This window comes from Triturus cristatus, chromosome 5_2 (genome assembly GCF_964204655.1).
Source record: "Triturus cristatus chromosome 5_2, aTriCri1.1, whole genome shotgun sequence".
In the NCBI taxonomy this organism is placed as follows: Eukaryota; Metazoa; Chordata; class Amphibia; order Caudata; family Salamandridae; genus Triturus; species Triturus cristatus.
The window spans coordinates 793889321-793904258 of record NC_140588.1 but is presented as its reverse complement, the minus strand read 5'-3'; the positions used below and the strand labels follow the sequence as shown (position 1 = coordinate 793904258).

Sequence of the window (14938 nt, the reverse complement as noted above, 5' to 3'; positions counted from 1 at the left end):
AGGGTGTAGAGCTAGATATAGACAGGTACTTGATCGAGCCAAGAAACAAAGGGAACATGATAAGTCCTTCTAGAAGACAGCGGCTTTATGGTTGAACTGCCCAAGGACTGCTCTAGAGTACACTGTTAAGCCGGAGGAGTGGGTGTCCCATTTTGGAGGTTTGTATGCACATAGTCCTAAGGAGGACATGGAGGACAGCAGTCAGTTGGATAAGTCTCCATCTGGCAATGTTGAAGTCCTTGAAATTTTGCTCAAGACAACCTATGCAGCGATTAGTTCCTGTATCCAAGCTAGAGCACCTGGACCTGATAGAATTCCGAACGATCTGTACAAGAAAGACCCAGAAGTGTGGGGTGCTTATATCAACTTGCTATTGAATGTCATTCTTTTGGGTACCCCCACTTAAGAAAGTGGAAAGTGGACAGGGCAAATCCAGGAAGCTATACCAGTGCTTAATTTGTAAAATAATAAGTGTCAGAGCCCTGACGAGGAGGCCACTGCAGCTTGCACCACCCATTAACCTATCATCTCTGCCAAAGGCAGTGCCAAAACAACTACGAACCATCTCTCTCACGTCCAAGTGCGACAGTTCATATTATTACAGGTCCCCAAAGCTAAAGGAACAGTTGTTCTGATAATCTCTAAATTAGATAAGCAGCGCCACCATGTGACAGAGTGTCATAAGTGTAGTGATGACAATTGAGTGCCGGTGCTGAGCACCGGAAGCCAATTAAGTGCTGGTGCTGGGGCAGGGCTGGTGGCACAGGGGGAGGAGTGGTTTGCACACTCCAAGTATGCATGACTGGCCGGACGTCTTGGGCCGGCCAAACAGTCATGCGCACTTTGCATGTTCTCCACCAGGCTGCATTACACAACCTGATGAGGAACATGCCCAGCTCCCCTTTCCCGTCTGAGCGCCGAACCACATCGCTCAGACCAATCACAACGTTGCACTGCAGTGCTGTGATTGGCCTAGAAAAGGGAGCCTGTGTGCTTCCTGGTTCCAGTCGCGGAAAGATGACAGAGGAGAGATGTGGCAAGGAGGTAAGTGTTGTTTTTATTTTATGTAGTTTGTACCCCCTCCCTCAGCTATCGTCCCCACCCCTCTACTCTTGTTCCCTGCCAGCCGCCACTGACCACAAGGTAAACTTTGGAAGGTGCTGACAGAGATGGGGATCCCACCAAATTTACTGCCTATTCTGGTATGATTACATTCAGCAAATAAGGCCCAAGTCGGGTGAGGAGAAGAGGGACAGCTAACAGAGCCCTTCATGATGAGACATGGAGTCAGACAGGAGTGTGTTTAAGCACTCACCCTGATTTCACTATTCATTAATGGGGTAGTAGGGTACCTCGACAGAGATAAGTGCAATGCTCCAAAAGTTGGAGGGAGAAGAGCTTCTGCCCTCCTCTTTGCTTACAATACGTTATTGATATCAAAGTCTTCAAAAGGGCTCCAACAACTTTTAAATGATTTTGAATAGTTTTGTGATGAGCGTGACCTGGAGTTAAATGATTTAAAAGCAAAATATATTCCATTTTCCAAAAGGTATTGTGAAGCCCCCAAGAGATGTATGTACGTTGGGGACAGACACATTGAATTAGTCTCTACCTTTTCATTACCTGGGGATTCGTTTAACCCAGAATTTGTGCTGGACCCCTCATAGAGAAAGCACACCATTCTCTAATTCAGTGAACTGCCCATATAACCAAGATCCATAGAAGAACTGTGTCAAGAAAAGTGGCACCAGCACTATAAATCTATAACACAAAAGCCTTAGGCTCAGCTACTTATAGAGCAGAACTGGTGGGAAGTGGGAATACATCTACTGTCTCTCCGTGATTGAACATCGTTTCATAAGATCGCTTCTCAACCTCCAGGCTAGCTCTCCTCTAACTCCTATCTTTCTTGATTTGTCCCATAAAAACTGCTCACAAGATGGAGTATAAGCAGTTAATGTTTTGGTATCTTTTATGGACGACAGCGGAGCTTGCCCCCTATCGAGTGGGACTTAGGGTCTTATGGTATTGCCCAAGGTTAGTAAAATCCCCTGGTTCTGTTCCCTTAGGGAACTATTGAGAAAATTGGGGATGGAGGATTATTGGACCAACCCGGAGGAGATGTCCGCAATCACAACAAGCATTGGCATAGCCAATAGGCCTCTCGTTTGGGACCTTATAAGTATTTAGTTATGCAGTACAATATCCTTACTGCAAAAACATCAACTGTTGCATGGCTAAACACTTATAAGGTCCCAAAGGCGAGACCTATTGGCTATGCCAATGCTTGCCCTTTCTAGCTACCGACCAGAGTTCGATCGGTAACTAAAAAGTAAAACAAAGACATTAGGTGTTATAGTGTTTATAAAGCAAGTGTGAGGAAATCAATATGGGGTGGAGGGCAGAAAATAACGAGGAACTGAAGCCTATCAAACAGGTGCTCATCTCTGCATATAAGTGCCCTTATTGCAGGCACTGGTGAAACATGGACACTACCAGGTTGCAAGCTGAAGAAAGCTACTGAATAATCCTGAAAAATCATGCAAGGAGCAAAGCGTTGTACTAACGGGCAGTGGATTTGAGCTGCAGGCTTGAAAGTGCACGGACATGCAAGCTTTGGCTTATTTCATTTTGCTGGCAATTTTCACCCTCCAAAATTGTATTGTTTTCCCAGTCTGCCTTCTATTTCTTAGCAGCAGACACCCAGTGACTGACCCTTTATGGCATCCATCACGGTTACAATCATTCTAGTTGAAAAGGGATTTCTTTGTTTTTGCCCTTAATGGCAAGCCATGGCGAAACTGAAATCCAATCTAATGGTATGTTTAAAGCAGAAGTTCTATGTGAGGTGTGTCCAATGGCATAAGACATGCTGTTTTGAAGAGAAAACAGGCAGAGTGGAGAAGCAGCTCTTTGATGTGCTCTCTGTTAGGTGCAGGTTAGACCAGCCCGTAGGCAGAGCAAGAGCTGGCGGTGACCAGTTTGAGATGTCTCCAAAATCTGTGCAGGGAGAATCCATTGAAATACGCAACACTCGGGAAGTCGAAGGTGTATGAAAGCAACCGGCTGCTGAAGCAACAGTGAGTGGCACGGTGGGATAAAAACAAACGGAGGGGATCACGAATCATGATGAAGGGAGCAGAGAACTGTGTGAGGGATACAGCTGGAAACAATTAATATACTCTTGCAACATATAGGGTATGTAATGTTTTGATGCTTTGACCTAAACTAGTCCATGCTTTCAGCTGCACTGCATAGGCAGTGAAAAGCGTTTGTTTACTCTGTGTGTCTCAAAAGAACTCCTTGCCAGTTCCTCTGCTTGCAACACACACGGGTTTTGCAGTGTGGGCACTGCAATTCGTAAATTTAGTTTGAGATGAGGGTACCCTCCTGCCGTCGATTAGAGTATTCAACCACGTTGATGGAAGTATTCAACCATGGACAATAGGGTCCCACCCCGCCACATCTTACAGCTTTGAAGGGCTGTAAATTGTCTCAAAAGCTGTAAGCAAGAGCTATACAAACAAACAAGTTTACGCGAAGAAAAGTCCCAGTGCAGTTATCATGCATCGTCAAATGCTACAGAAAAAATACCAAATTCATTGTGAATGCTACAGTTGACTAGGGGTATGTGTAGAAGGCTCACAGATTAACGCGGATGGCAGAAAATGGGGTAGTTGCAGTGGGCTGATAGTGGAGACATTCACAGCATCGAGGCAACTTGTGTAGATGACACACGCTGCTCAAATTACCATTTGCAAATGCTGTCGGAGACCTGCTGCCAGACCTATGGTGATTCCAAGGAGCTTTGGCAAGCAGCTTCTTAATAAAACACTCTTTAACCTCATCCTTGTAGAAAAAAAGCACAGCTCTGGGAGGAGATGAGAAAATGCAAAGAAAACAAGCATTGGCCGTGCGGCCGTAAAAGTAACGTCGCGCAGCCGTGAAAGCGAAAGTGATCGCGATCACAGTGAAAGCGAAAGTGATCGCGATCGTGATGACGCGCTCTGTGCACAGCACGCAAGGGATGCACGCGCAGCAGTTATTGGAGAGGCGGAGCGTGGTGCGCGCGCTTCTGCGCGTGACCGCAAGATGGTGGCCGCTTTAGTAGCACTTCGAGAAGCCGCTTACTAAATGTCTCGCCAGAGCAGCGCATGCGCTGGCTCAGGCGAGACCTAAAAAGGGGGGTTAAGGACATCTATTGGGAATTTATTATGGTGGAGAATGTGTCTAACCTTATAGGTTCACTTACTTGACAGTTCCTAGATTTTAAACCCTACCCACTTCTTAAAAGATACTATTGATAAGATTGTTCCGCCATTGGGACGGAAATTGTTTCTGCAGTTTAGGTACAAGAACTAAAGTGTTCTGTAGCAAATGGCGCGTATTGTTCTCTCCGATGCCATATGTCCTGGAAGTAAAGGAAGGCTCGTATCCCTAGTCCACCTGCTATTCTTTTGCTCTCACTACAATAACCTGAATTCTAAGTGGATTATTCCTTTGTGTAGGCTCATTGGTCCTGGCCATTATCTAGAAGTGTTCAGAACACTTAGTACAAATACTGGAAGAGTAGTGGTAATTGGCTTAGCTAAATTCTGGATGGCCGTGTGGATTAGACGCTCAAAGTGCCTTGCGTAATATATCTAGTCTATTGTATCCTTTAATCTATGTTTTTATTATAAACAATATGTATTGTTTTTACATGGTTTTATGTAGATACAGGATTTTATGCCTTTAAATAGAAAGATGTACTTATTTGCCTATTGACCTCTTGTTTTCTATGTTTTTAGGAAGACAGATTTAGTATTCTGAATCAGTTTTTGGTGTTTGTAATGTATGTATGTATGGTCCGAGATGCACTTTATAAGATTTTTGGGATCGACAATAAAGTTATGATAAAAGAAATACAATGTCCCAGAGTTTCCAATAGTGAACTGAAATAAATATTGTCACATTTTTCTATACTATTTTTCCGATTTAGTGCTGCTTCATGTTGTTTTTTACTTAGGTACTGAGAGTAGCATTAGTGTGCTAAAAATGTCTAATATATGCCACCGAATAAAAGGTGTTAGTGCTTGGGCAAGGATAATTGTCCTTTGCCCAAAAGTATTTCCTATGTACATGCAACATTTTGGAACTCATCAACAAAGGATTTAATCATTACTGTCCCAATAGAAACTTGAAACTTTAGAACTCAGTTGAAGACAATAGAAAGGCTCAGGCCCAATAACGGCTGGTATACACGTTTTGCTCCAACATTCCAATGTTTGTCTTTCTGTTTCTGCTTTTAATTCAGAACATTCTACCCTAACTGGGTGAAATGTTCAATAGGCTTATAGCATTTCTGCATCAGGCTATCCTGGCTTGTTAAAGGCCCTCCCCATCGTTATAGACCCTCGTCTTCAGCTCAGACATATAACTAGCGTGGAGGGCCTTTGATAACCAGTATTTCTTTCAACAGTGGGCTGTAAGGCTTTACTAAAACAGTTTTGTGAACCAGCCATGCCAGATTCTTGTATGGTGCTTGTGCTTCTCTGAGGCCACCTCAGTTCTACAGGACAGATGAGTGAAGGAAAGGACAATGTGGAAGGGAGGCATGGAAAGAGATTTACAGAATGAGGGCATAGGTGAGGGGGACATTAAGCTATGATATATTGGTATGCTGTGCAGAGCCATTTCAAAGCATAGGAACAGAGCATAGAAGTGGGAGGCATATGAAGAATAGAGGGTGGAGAGAGTAAAGAGAGAAGAAGGAAAGAACTATCAGCTACGAGTTCCTTTGATCAAGGCAAATCCTAAATGGCAACCAGCCCTCTGCAATAGTCTCCCAACTTAAAGTTGCTGATGAAAACCTAGCATTTTGGAGGGGGCTTCTAATTCAGGTGCTATGAAACCTTCGGTTTATAATTTAATCAGTACATTCTTATACCAAACACTTTTGTGACTCTTCCTCTGGTTCTGCTTTCTCTTCTAACATGTTTCACTCATTACTTCTGCCACATTTTGCTTATCCATGCACCTTGCCTTTGTTTGCACGTAGTGAGTCCCTTAGACTTAATTTGTATTAGAAAATTAGAATGTTGGGAACTCCATTGATGATAATGGAGTGGCTGAGGGCCAATTATGGTGGGTATAGGCCTTCTGCTCCAACATTCCAATGTGTGTCTTTCTATTTCTCCCTTTTAATTCAGAACTATCTACCCCCAAGTTCATCTGCCACAATGTGGAGCATTTGTGGCACAAAATGAGATCTCAGCAGATTCCAGCATAGAGCTGAACTCTAATGACCTCAGCAGAGTAGAAGGTGGGCCCTGTGTGTGAAAGGACTGATTTAGAGTTTGGCTGGTGGATTATCCGTCTGCCACTATAGCGGAATGAGATCTTCCACCAGACTGGAAATGGAAAATTCTACAGATTCAGAGATTTAGATTGTGGCAGAATCTCCATTGAATTAATATTCTTTGGAGGGAATTTTGACAGAATTTCGTTCATTGCCCTTTTGTGGGATGGGGGACGTTCCGGCACCAAATATACCCCCAAACATCGCATTTGCCTAGTTACTGAGCACAGTGCTTGCGGTTCCCATTATGGCATGGACACTATGCTTACATTTTATTGAACGTCTGCCATTCTTTTCTTGGTTCCCAGTCATGGAGTAAACTCTAGCATAAATGTTGGTGTAGTTTCTTCTCTAAAAGGGACTGTTGATCCGTCATCATTTATGGGGGAATTCATCCTGAATTGTATCTAACCATACAACGGAATTGTATGAGTCATCACTACCAACACCTCTGCCATGGAGAGTGCTCTAAAACAGTGTGCCTCCACCGCAGGAGGTTCCGAGCTCTTAGGTATTTTCTCTAAATTGAGTAAAAGTGTGAAAATGCTGCTTATTTAAACATGGTGACCAGAAAGAATAAAACCTTTCCAAAACGCCAGTCGTGCAAAAATATCAGTGACAGTTTCAGAAAACTCATGGTAATCCCAGAGACTTAAAGGGTCTGTTAGGGCTAAACTACAGCTGGGGAATAAAAAGATTCCTTAGCCCCAGTCATCTATTTTGCAGTAATTTAATATTAACTCATTGCTGCCTTTTGTTGAATGTGGACCAGACCAATTGGGTAATGCCATTTTAAACAACTCCAAGGGTATGATTTAGAGTTTGGCGGATGGGTTACTCAGTCTTAAACATGACGGATATCCTGCCCACCTTGTTACTAGTGCATTATATCCTATGACACATAGAACCCGTCTGCCACATTCTGAATCACGCCCCATGCCTTTAACACAGTTGTTAATAATACTGAGGTGTATACAGGTCGTTGCGGTGTTGTGCAGTTAAATCAGTGCAGCTTAAATAAATGGTAAGCTCATGAAAGAGTTAAAAATCAATGTTAATTCTTACGGCTTCACATATAGTTCTGTGCCACGCGTCCAATAGCATGCATGGATGTAACAAATAATGAAAATAAACTTGCCATGTAAATTGCCATACCTCAATAATACTCAAATATGCTCTAAGCCATATGTAAAAGTAACTGAAATACAAATACATAAAAAAAAAATAAAAAGTGGAGTAATGCGTGGGTTCTGTTAAAACTCTACGCACATCAATACTGAAATGTGCGATGCACAGAGTCCATAGACAGGTTGTGTTTTTGCAATTCTGGGCACATTTTTAACTGGTGGTGCAATAATAGGTGCCTTAGACTTTCTATTTTATCAACTGAAATAGAGTGAAAATATTGAAGACATTTTCCATAAAGATTTATCTGTGAGAACTAACAGCACAGTTTACCTTGGTTATACAACTAGTTACAGTGGTTAAATAAATCCCGATAAAGTATATGTACCTGTAGCCCTTATTATCTAATGCCACATACCTCATGGTACATTCACAGTGTACAAACTGAATGTACAAACGAGCTGAAGCTCCTACCTGGAAGGGGTGTGATGAAAATACGACCAAACCTATAAAAGGGTATCAGCTGGCTATAGTATTCGCGTATAACTCTTTGTTTTCGTGGTTGTGTAGTAGCTTTTAGTTTACTCATCATTCATCAGGGAGGAAGGTTTTCATCTCTTTCATGGAGTGCAGAATTTCAAAACGTCTGCTGCTCATTTCAAGTCTGGAGGATATGTAAAACACGTATTAGGGAACATTCTGAAGAGGACACTACATGAAAACAGGTCTTTAAAGCTCCTTCCTATCAAGTATACCATCTTTAATAACGTTGTTGCCACTTAACTTGCGTTATTGCTGTGCACAGCTCCCTTGTTTACGCACAGATGGATTAAGACCTTTAGAGGCCTAGGCCCTTAAAAGATTTTGGTGCCCTCATATATATCTAATTCAAAATATAATATTAATAAACTGTACAATTAAATGTTATTTTTCGAAATGAAACAAAACCTACAGTTAGATTTAAAAAATTGTTTATTGTTGTATACTTCCACTTTATATCTATTTGATAAGTTTTCTCCTACCTTTTCTAATTGCAACATTTGCAGTTTTGCACCATATGGTCCATGGTAAATCTGCCAGTGGAAAAACTCTGTGGTGTCCCTACCCTTGATGCCCTAAGTACGTGCTTATTCTGCTTAATGGTTAATCCAGTCCTGTGTATACGTAGCTTGTTGTGAAGACACGCCATTGGAAGGTGATCACAGGCAGAGTTGTTTGGTAAACACCAAGTAGCCCAGACGCAGCAATGTATACCTTCTAAGTAGAAGGCATATTAGAATACGAGGAGAATAAAGCAGATTCCCCTCATGTCAAGTAGTCAGAAGGGGGTTAGAAGAACAGTTTGTGGGATTGATAGAGGCAATGCTTCACTGGTGTTTGTTCTTGAGTAAAACTAAGTCTGTCCTCGTTGGAGGGAGCCTTCATTCACACGGGAAGGTGATCTGTGTTGGTTGGGATTATGTTCAGTTTGGTGTTTTGATTTGTTTTTTTGTGTGAATTGTTTAGCAAATATTTCATTTTTCCGTAGATTGGTTTGAGTGTGGTTTTCTGGGCCACTGCTTCCTTTATCAGTCATGAATTTGGCAGCTATAATATTTTCTCCTTGAAGGAGTCATTTGATGAATAACATCTTAATAGATATCCATACCCTAGCAGACATCATCAAACAAAGCACCATTCCAGAGTGTCTGTCGCTGGTGATTGTTCGAGATTCTAGGCTAGTTAAACAGTTTTTTGTCTACATTGGCTTGCCCGTTTAACTAATTTGAGGTTTGCAAGTGCTTGCCTTTTGGCAGTTTTCACCACAGCCTTTTTCATGCTACAAAAAATGTATTTGCTCTAGAAAAGTTTAATACCACAGGACTATTAGAGGCTGTGTGTTTTTCCCTTTTAGGCTAAAAACGGCTAATCATTACCGTTTTGTTTATTGCCCTTATTCATTATCATTGATTAATTGTCTTGTAATACAAGAATGTCTGAGAGTTGATGCTCATTTTAATTCAATTATTGGCTAAACCAGGTTTTAATTCTCTTTCTAGAAAGTCCTTCTAATAGCTTTTAACACTCTGGCCCATCCCTTGTGCTCAGTTTTCCTGATTCATTAATTAGTGACGGCAAAGGGTAAATTATGGTAATAATATTACGTTTATTGGACTCCAGGTTTTGATTCCTGATTGAATCAATGTGGGAATGACGAATAATCTTTGTATTTATATGCCATATACATCTGATAGCAATTATTTTACATAATGTTTTAAGATACAAAATAAAGATGTTGTTAAAATCTGTACTTTATTTGTATTCTATTTAATTGCTATTTAATTGCTAATACATACACTTTCTATCTTTGTTTGCCCCCTTTTTCTTTAACTGTTTATACTTTATGGAAGACTCTCTCTCAGGAAAGAATCAAAAGAACAAAAGTGGGAACAGGGAATTTAGAAAGAGAAAGGGTAGAAGAGAAGAAGAAGAGAAAAGGAAGGAAGGAAACAAAGTAAGAAAATTATATTGTTGGATGAAAAGGGATGAATGAGAGGACCAATGCTTACAGTCCAAGGAGAGTGTTGCGCTCTAGTCAGGCTGGGCTGTTAACAGTACCCCGTTTTAAAAAGAAGCGGGGAGGAGGCTCCTCCTTTACGGTGCTGACTGCGGGTATGTGGAATCAATTGCCGAGCCAGCTGAGATTAATGAAAGAGGAAGCATTGAAAACATACCTCCTCAGCCTTTTGGGTACGGGTTTACTGGCTGAAGCCTGCACTTCTGTTTGTGCCATTGGTGTTGAGGGCCGGGACACTCCTGGAGTAGCCGTTAGCTATGTAAATAATTTTCCGTCATTCGAAAGTGAGTTGGACACTGGGAATGTTACACAATGCCTATCAGGATTTACTGCTGGGATAAGACTTAATGAACCTTATAACCAAATATGAAATTGTATTCATTGCAAATATTTACTTTTGTGTAGTGCAGTATACATTTTAATATTTCCCTAAGCCTACTTGAGTTTGCTGGCTCTGGTTCGTGTTTCTGTTACATGGAGACATAACCATTGGCAAGCAGTATGAACGGGTGGGCCGCATTTGCCTGCCTGTTGTAAAGGCTCACAAAGCTGCCAGGGCCAGTGGAAGTGGCATCCTCTACCCTTCCATTGCCACTGAAAACACAGGGTTGCCTCTTCGCCACAACACTGTTACCCCAAATTAGTCTCCTATTTGCTGTTGAGGAACTCTGGAAACGGCAAGCGGAGGGCTACAGAAAGTCTTGCGATCACAACGAGCACGGTTTTGCTGCTGTCTCCATGGCCCTCTGGGTCCAGGCATAGCAGGGACGCTGTCAAAGGATAAGCCGGGAGTAACTCGGGCTAACACCAACTTAAGTTCATGTATTTAAGGTGTTGATTTGATAAACGTTACACTCAAAGTTTTTTATACAAAACAGTTGGATACCATATTTTGCAAAGTAATATATGTTCGAGATGGTTGTAATCATCACAGGTTTGCCTTGGTAGTGGCTGGAAATTACTTTAAAACCACGAAAAAAGGGTCCTGAAATGTTCTGGTTATAGAGGGTGCAATATAAATAATTGAAACTGACAAAAAGTACAAATCAACTACTTTAACTCCCAACGATAAACAGGTTACTGCAGGAAAAACTGTTAACCAGTAGCAGAGCAGCCTCGTTCTCGGTGTCAATAGTCACAAAAATTTGATAAAGTTAAACAGTTTAGTGCCTAAAAAATGAAAGCGTGATTCTGCAAGGAATCATGGGCTAGGATTCAATCAGCAACGTCCCTTAGCGGAAATGCAGGCGAAGTATATTCGCCGGACTAAACCACCATGAAAGCCAAGAAATCAGTCACATAAAGCTGCCATACCAATTATAACAAGCATTTACAATGCAATGGTCTCGAGAATATTATAGGTAGAGCTATTGCTCATTATTTTTTTATTATTTTTGTATCCGTAAATAAATGGCATTGTCATTTCTATTGGCATTAGCTTTTTTTTGCATATGGGACACCTATTGCATTAGCAGAGAGAGAGTGAGGTAGTGAGATACAGAGAGAGTGAGGTATTGAAATAAGAGTGTGAGGTAGTGAGAAAGAGTGAGGTAGATAGAGAGTGAGGTAGTGAGATAGAGGTAGTGAGATAGAGAGAGTGAGGGAGAGGGATGTTGTGAGGTAGTGATACATACCTTCTCTGTGGGGGTGGGGAAGGCGGGGGAGAGCCGACACCGCTGGAAGTTAAAAGAGTGGGTCCCGAGAGAGAAAGAGGAGCGGTAGTGGAGGGGGCAGAGGGTGGTAAAACAAGATAAGAGCAGGGAGAGAACGAGACGCAGAAAGGGAGACGGGGGCGGGGTGCGAGGAAAGGGTATGAGAAGAGAGGATAAGAGAAAGTAAGATAAAGAGAGAGATTGGTGAGGGAAGTGTAACTGCTGGGGGCGGGCAGGCACGAAAGAAGAGGAAGCGCACGTGAAAGATAGGAGGGAGTTTGAGGGAAAAAGTGACCCAAAGGAAGAGAGAGGAGATAGCTGGGTGGTGGAAGAGAAACGTGTGAGGTGAAGGACAGCAGGAGTAAGTGAGGTCACAAGGAAGGAGGGAGGGAGTAACACAGAGGGAGGAAGTGACACAGCAGGACTGGAGGGGCAGAGAGGAACTGATAAGGAGAGCGCAGAGCATAGGAGATGAGAAAAAAAGAAAAGTTGCGCCAAGGATGGAAGTGTTTCTGCTGGTGCAATCCATCAACTGTTTACAAGTGCGAGCTCATAGCGTGACCTCTGACCTACAGCAGGGGGGCGCTCTGCGCTCGCGGGCCAGACCTTGCTGAGAGCACCGCCCCCTCCATCTACTGCGAGCCTGGAAATACTTAAGATCAAAGCTTCCCCCCTGTTGCAGAACAAAGGCAAATGTTGTAAACGGGCAATCTGGGCTTTAAATTAGGAGCCACAGCCAATTTACATGCCATGGCTTTATTGGGGGACCGATCAATTATTTTCCAACTGGGCTATATAAAGTTTAATAAAACATCGAAACTGGCTGGGTTTTAGTTCTGGACTTGCATGCTTGCATGTTGTACTTGAAGGCAGCGGGCATCTTCAAATAAACAGGGGCTGGAGACCCACGGGCCTTGAGGTAACGGAGATGGGAGGCAGATGCTTCCTCAGGCCTGACCACGGTGCGCTGTACAACAACTCTGCACACAAGGAAACCACACTATACGGGCCCATCACCCGGCTGCCGATGTAACCCCCTCGTGGCCATCTGTGGGCAAACAAACTTTCCAACGAAAGCACACATTCTCTAAATCGCTTTCGGGCACTACTTACAAAAGGTGTTTAACCCCAGAGATACATTCAATTCAACATCTGCTTGTTAACAATTTGGAGTTTTGAGTGCAACATAACCAGCAACAAAAAACAGCCACGTGACTGTCCGCCCCCTACATTTTGCTTGAAGCAAACCAATTCAATCGTTTGATACTAAGCCCTGCTCGTAAGTATGCACGGTGACAATTTTTTGTCGGTTACTTTGCATACTTGAGAACAGGTTGCATATACGTAGCGAGCCAACCCTCGCAGTCAAACACGCCCCTTTCTTCTAAGAACCCCGGCCATGAGTCCTTAGTCTCCTATCACGAAGGCCCGTCTCCGCTATCATGGCACGGTAAGTACCTAAAGTACCAGCCCAGAAAACAACTTACTCACCCTTACAGTTGCTGAGCCCTTATGGCAATCTACGTATAGGATCCGTGAACGAATGCCCTCCCATTCCTTGCTTACCAGCAGGTTGCTGCTACGGTTATCTCCCTCCGCCATGATCTCGGATCCACAGACGGTCAACGACTGTACTCCGACAGCTGTGGAGTTAAGAGAATATAAAATAGCGCAATAAATATCCCGACAGCTTTTACGTGTTTCCGGAATATCACCGTAAACACATCGACACGGGGCGCCCTGATTGGTGTAAATCTACCGAAAACTCTACCCTCGTCAGCCAACGGCAAGGCGCATGCGTATCCGGAACCACCAGGAGAAGTTTACATTTAAAACGTTGATGGCTTGAACACGCACTGTTTACTGTTGCCATAATTTGCTGAAAGGAAGCTCCAACACATGTCAAAGAGCACATCTAGTGTTTTAAAAAATCAAATAAGACCACACCCACAAAACCACATCAAACCTAAACAATAATCTGGATCACTCAAGTCGAATCGAGTTTTCCGTTATTGGTATATTGGAAGCCGGCTCCAGCACGGGATTGAGAAGGGTGATCCAGCGCAGGATTGAGGAGACTTGCAACGAGGTAAAGTTACGGGGGTCTAGCACAGAACACAGGATTGAGAAGGGTGATCCAGCGCAGGATTGAGGAGACTTGCAACGAGGTAAAGTTACGGGGGTCTAGCACAGAACACAGGATTGAGAAGGGTGATCCAGCGCAGGATTGAGGAGACTTGCAACGAGGTAAAGTTACGGGGGTCTAGCACAGAACACAGGATTGAGAAGGGTGATCCAGCGCAGGATTGAGGAGACTTGCAACGAGGTAAAGTTACGGGGGTCTAGCACAGAACTAAGACGTGGGATCTTGCACAGTACTGCTAAGAAAAAAAAATGGCGGATGGAAGCTTCGAAACTTTTTCGGATTCGGGGGCGTGTTCCTGCTGTTCCAAAGGGCGTGGCTAAAAAGTGGAAAGAACAGCAAGGAACACGCCCCCGAATCTGAAAAAGACGGAGCCTATTTGGAGGGACGGCTCTCTCCTCCAATGGCTGGCCTCTGTTTAGGAAGCCAGCCAATGGAGGAGAAGCTAAAAGAGAGGCGGGCTAAATAGCCACTCTAGAAAACATTAAATCTCCGACTTCCGGTTCTGCCTTTCGGCAGACCGGTAGTCCTCGACCTAAAAAGGAAACGATAATTATTAAAACAACACCAAAGCAATAATACTTCGTTCATGAAATTAAAATAAAACGGCCAAATATACCCATTGAAAACAATTTGGGGAAAATTCCAGTGTAAATAGTAGAGCATCATAAAAAGTGATCACTTATGCGCTAGTCTTGCAGCAAAAACGAAAACTAGTAACCTTTTAGCACTCTAACAGGCTGGGAGAGTGGAGACCCAGTTGTCTTTTTGGCTGGTGCGCATTTCCTCCTGTGAAATGATGTTGCAGGCTTCCTCAGTTATACAGATTGTCCGAATTTGCGAAAAGGGAGGAGACTCCTGCAGTGCGCCCCCCCATTGCTTTCAGAAAGAGGGTGTCTCCAGTGCCCCCGAATCCTTCACATTGTGTGGCGGCTATCCATCCCACACAAATAAACAACTATAGTGAAAGTCTGTCGCAGTCTTAGCTGCAGCAGTCAGTCTACTCGCTCTCACCCTTCAGGCCACAGCAAAGCTGAGTACCTGCACCTCAAGGTCACCTTGGCTCAAAAGACTTTTGAATGGGGAGGACACATGAAGCGCAGTCCGAGCAGTTCACAAAT

At 43.2% G+C, this 14938-nt stretch overlaps 1 protein-coding gene across 3 annotated transcripts in view; it reads left to right on the top strand.

Moving 5' to 3' along the window:
- MOSPD1 (motile sperm domain containing 1) overlaps positions 1 to 14938 on the top strand; it is a 216160-nt gene that overhangs the window by 163944 nt on the left and 37278 nt on the right. The gene's annotated exons all lie outside the window — the stretch shown is intronic.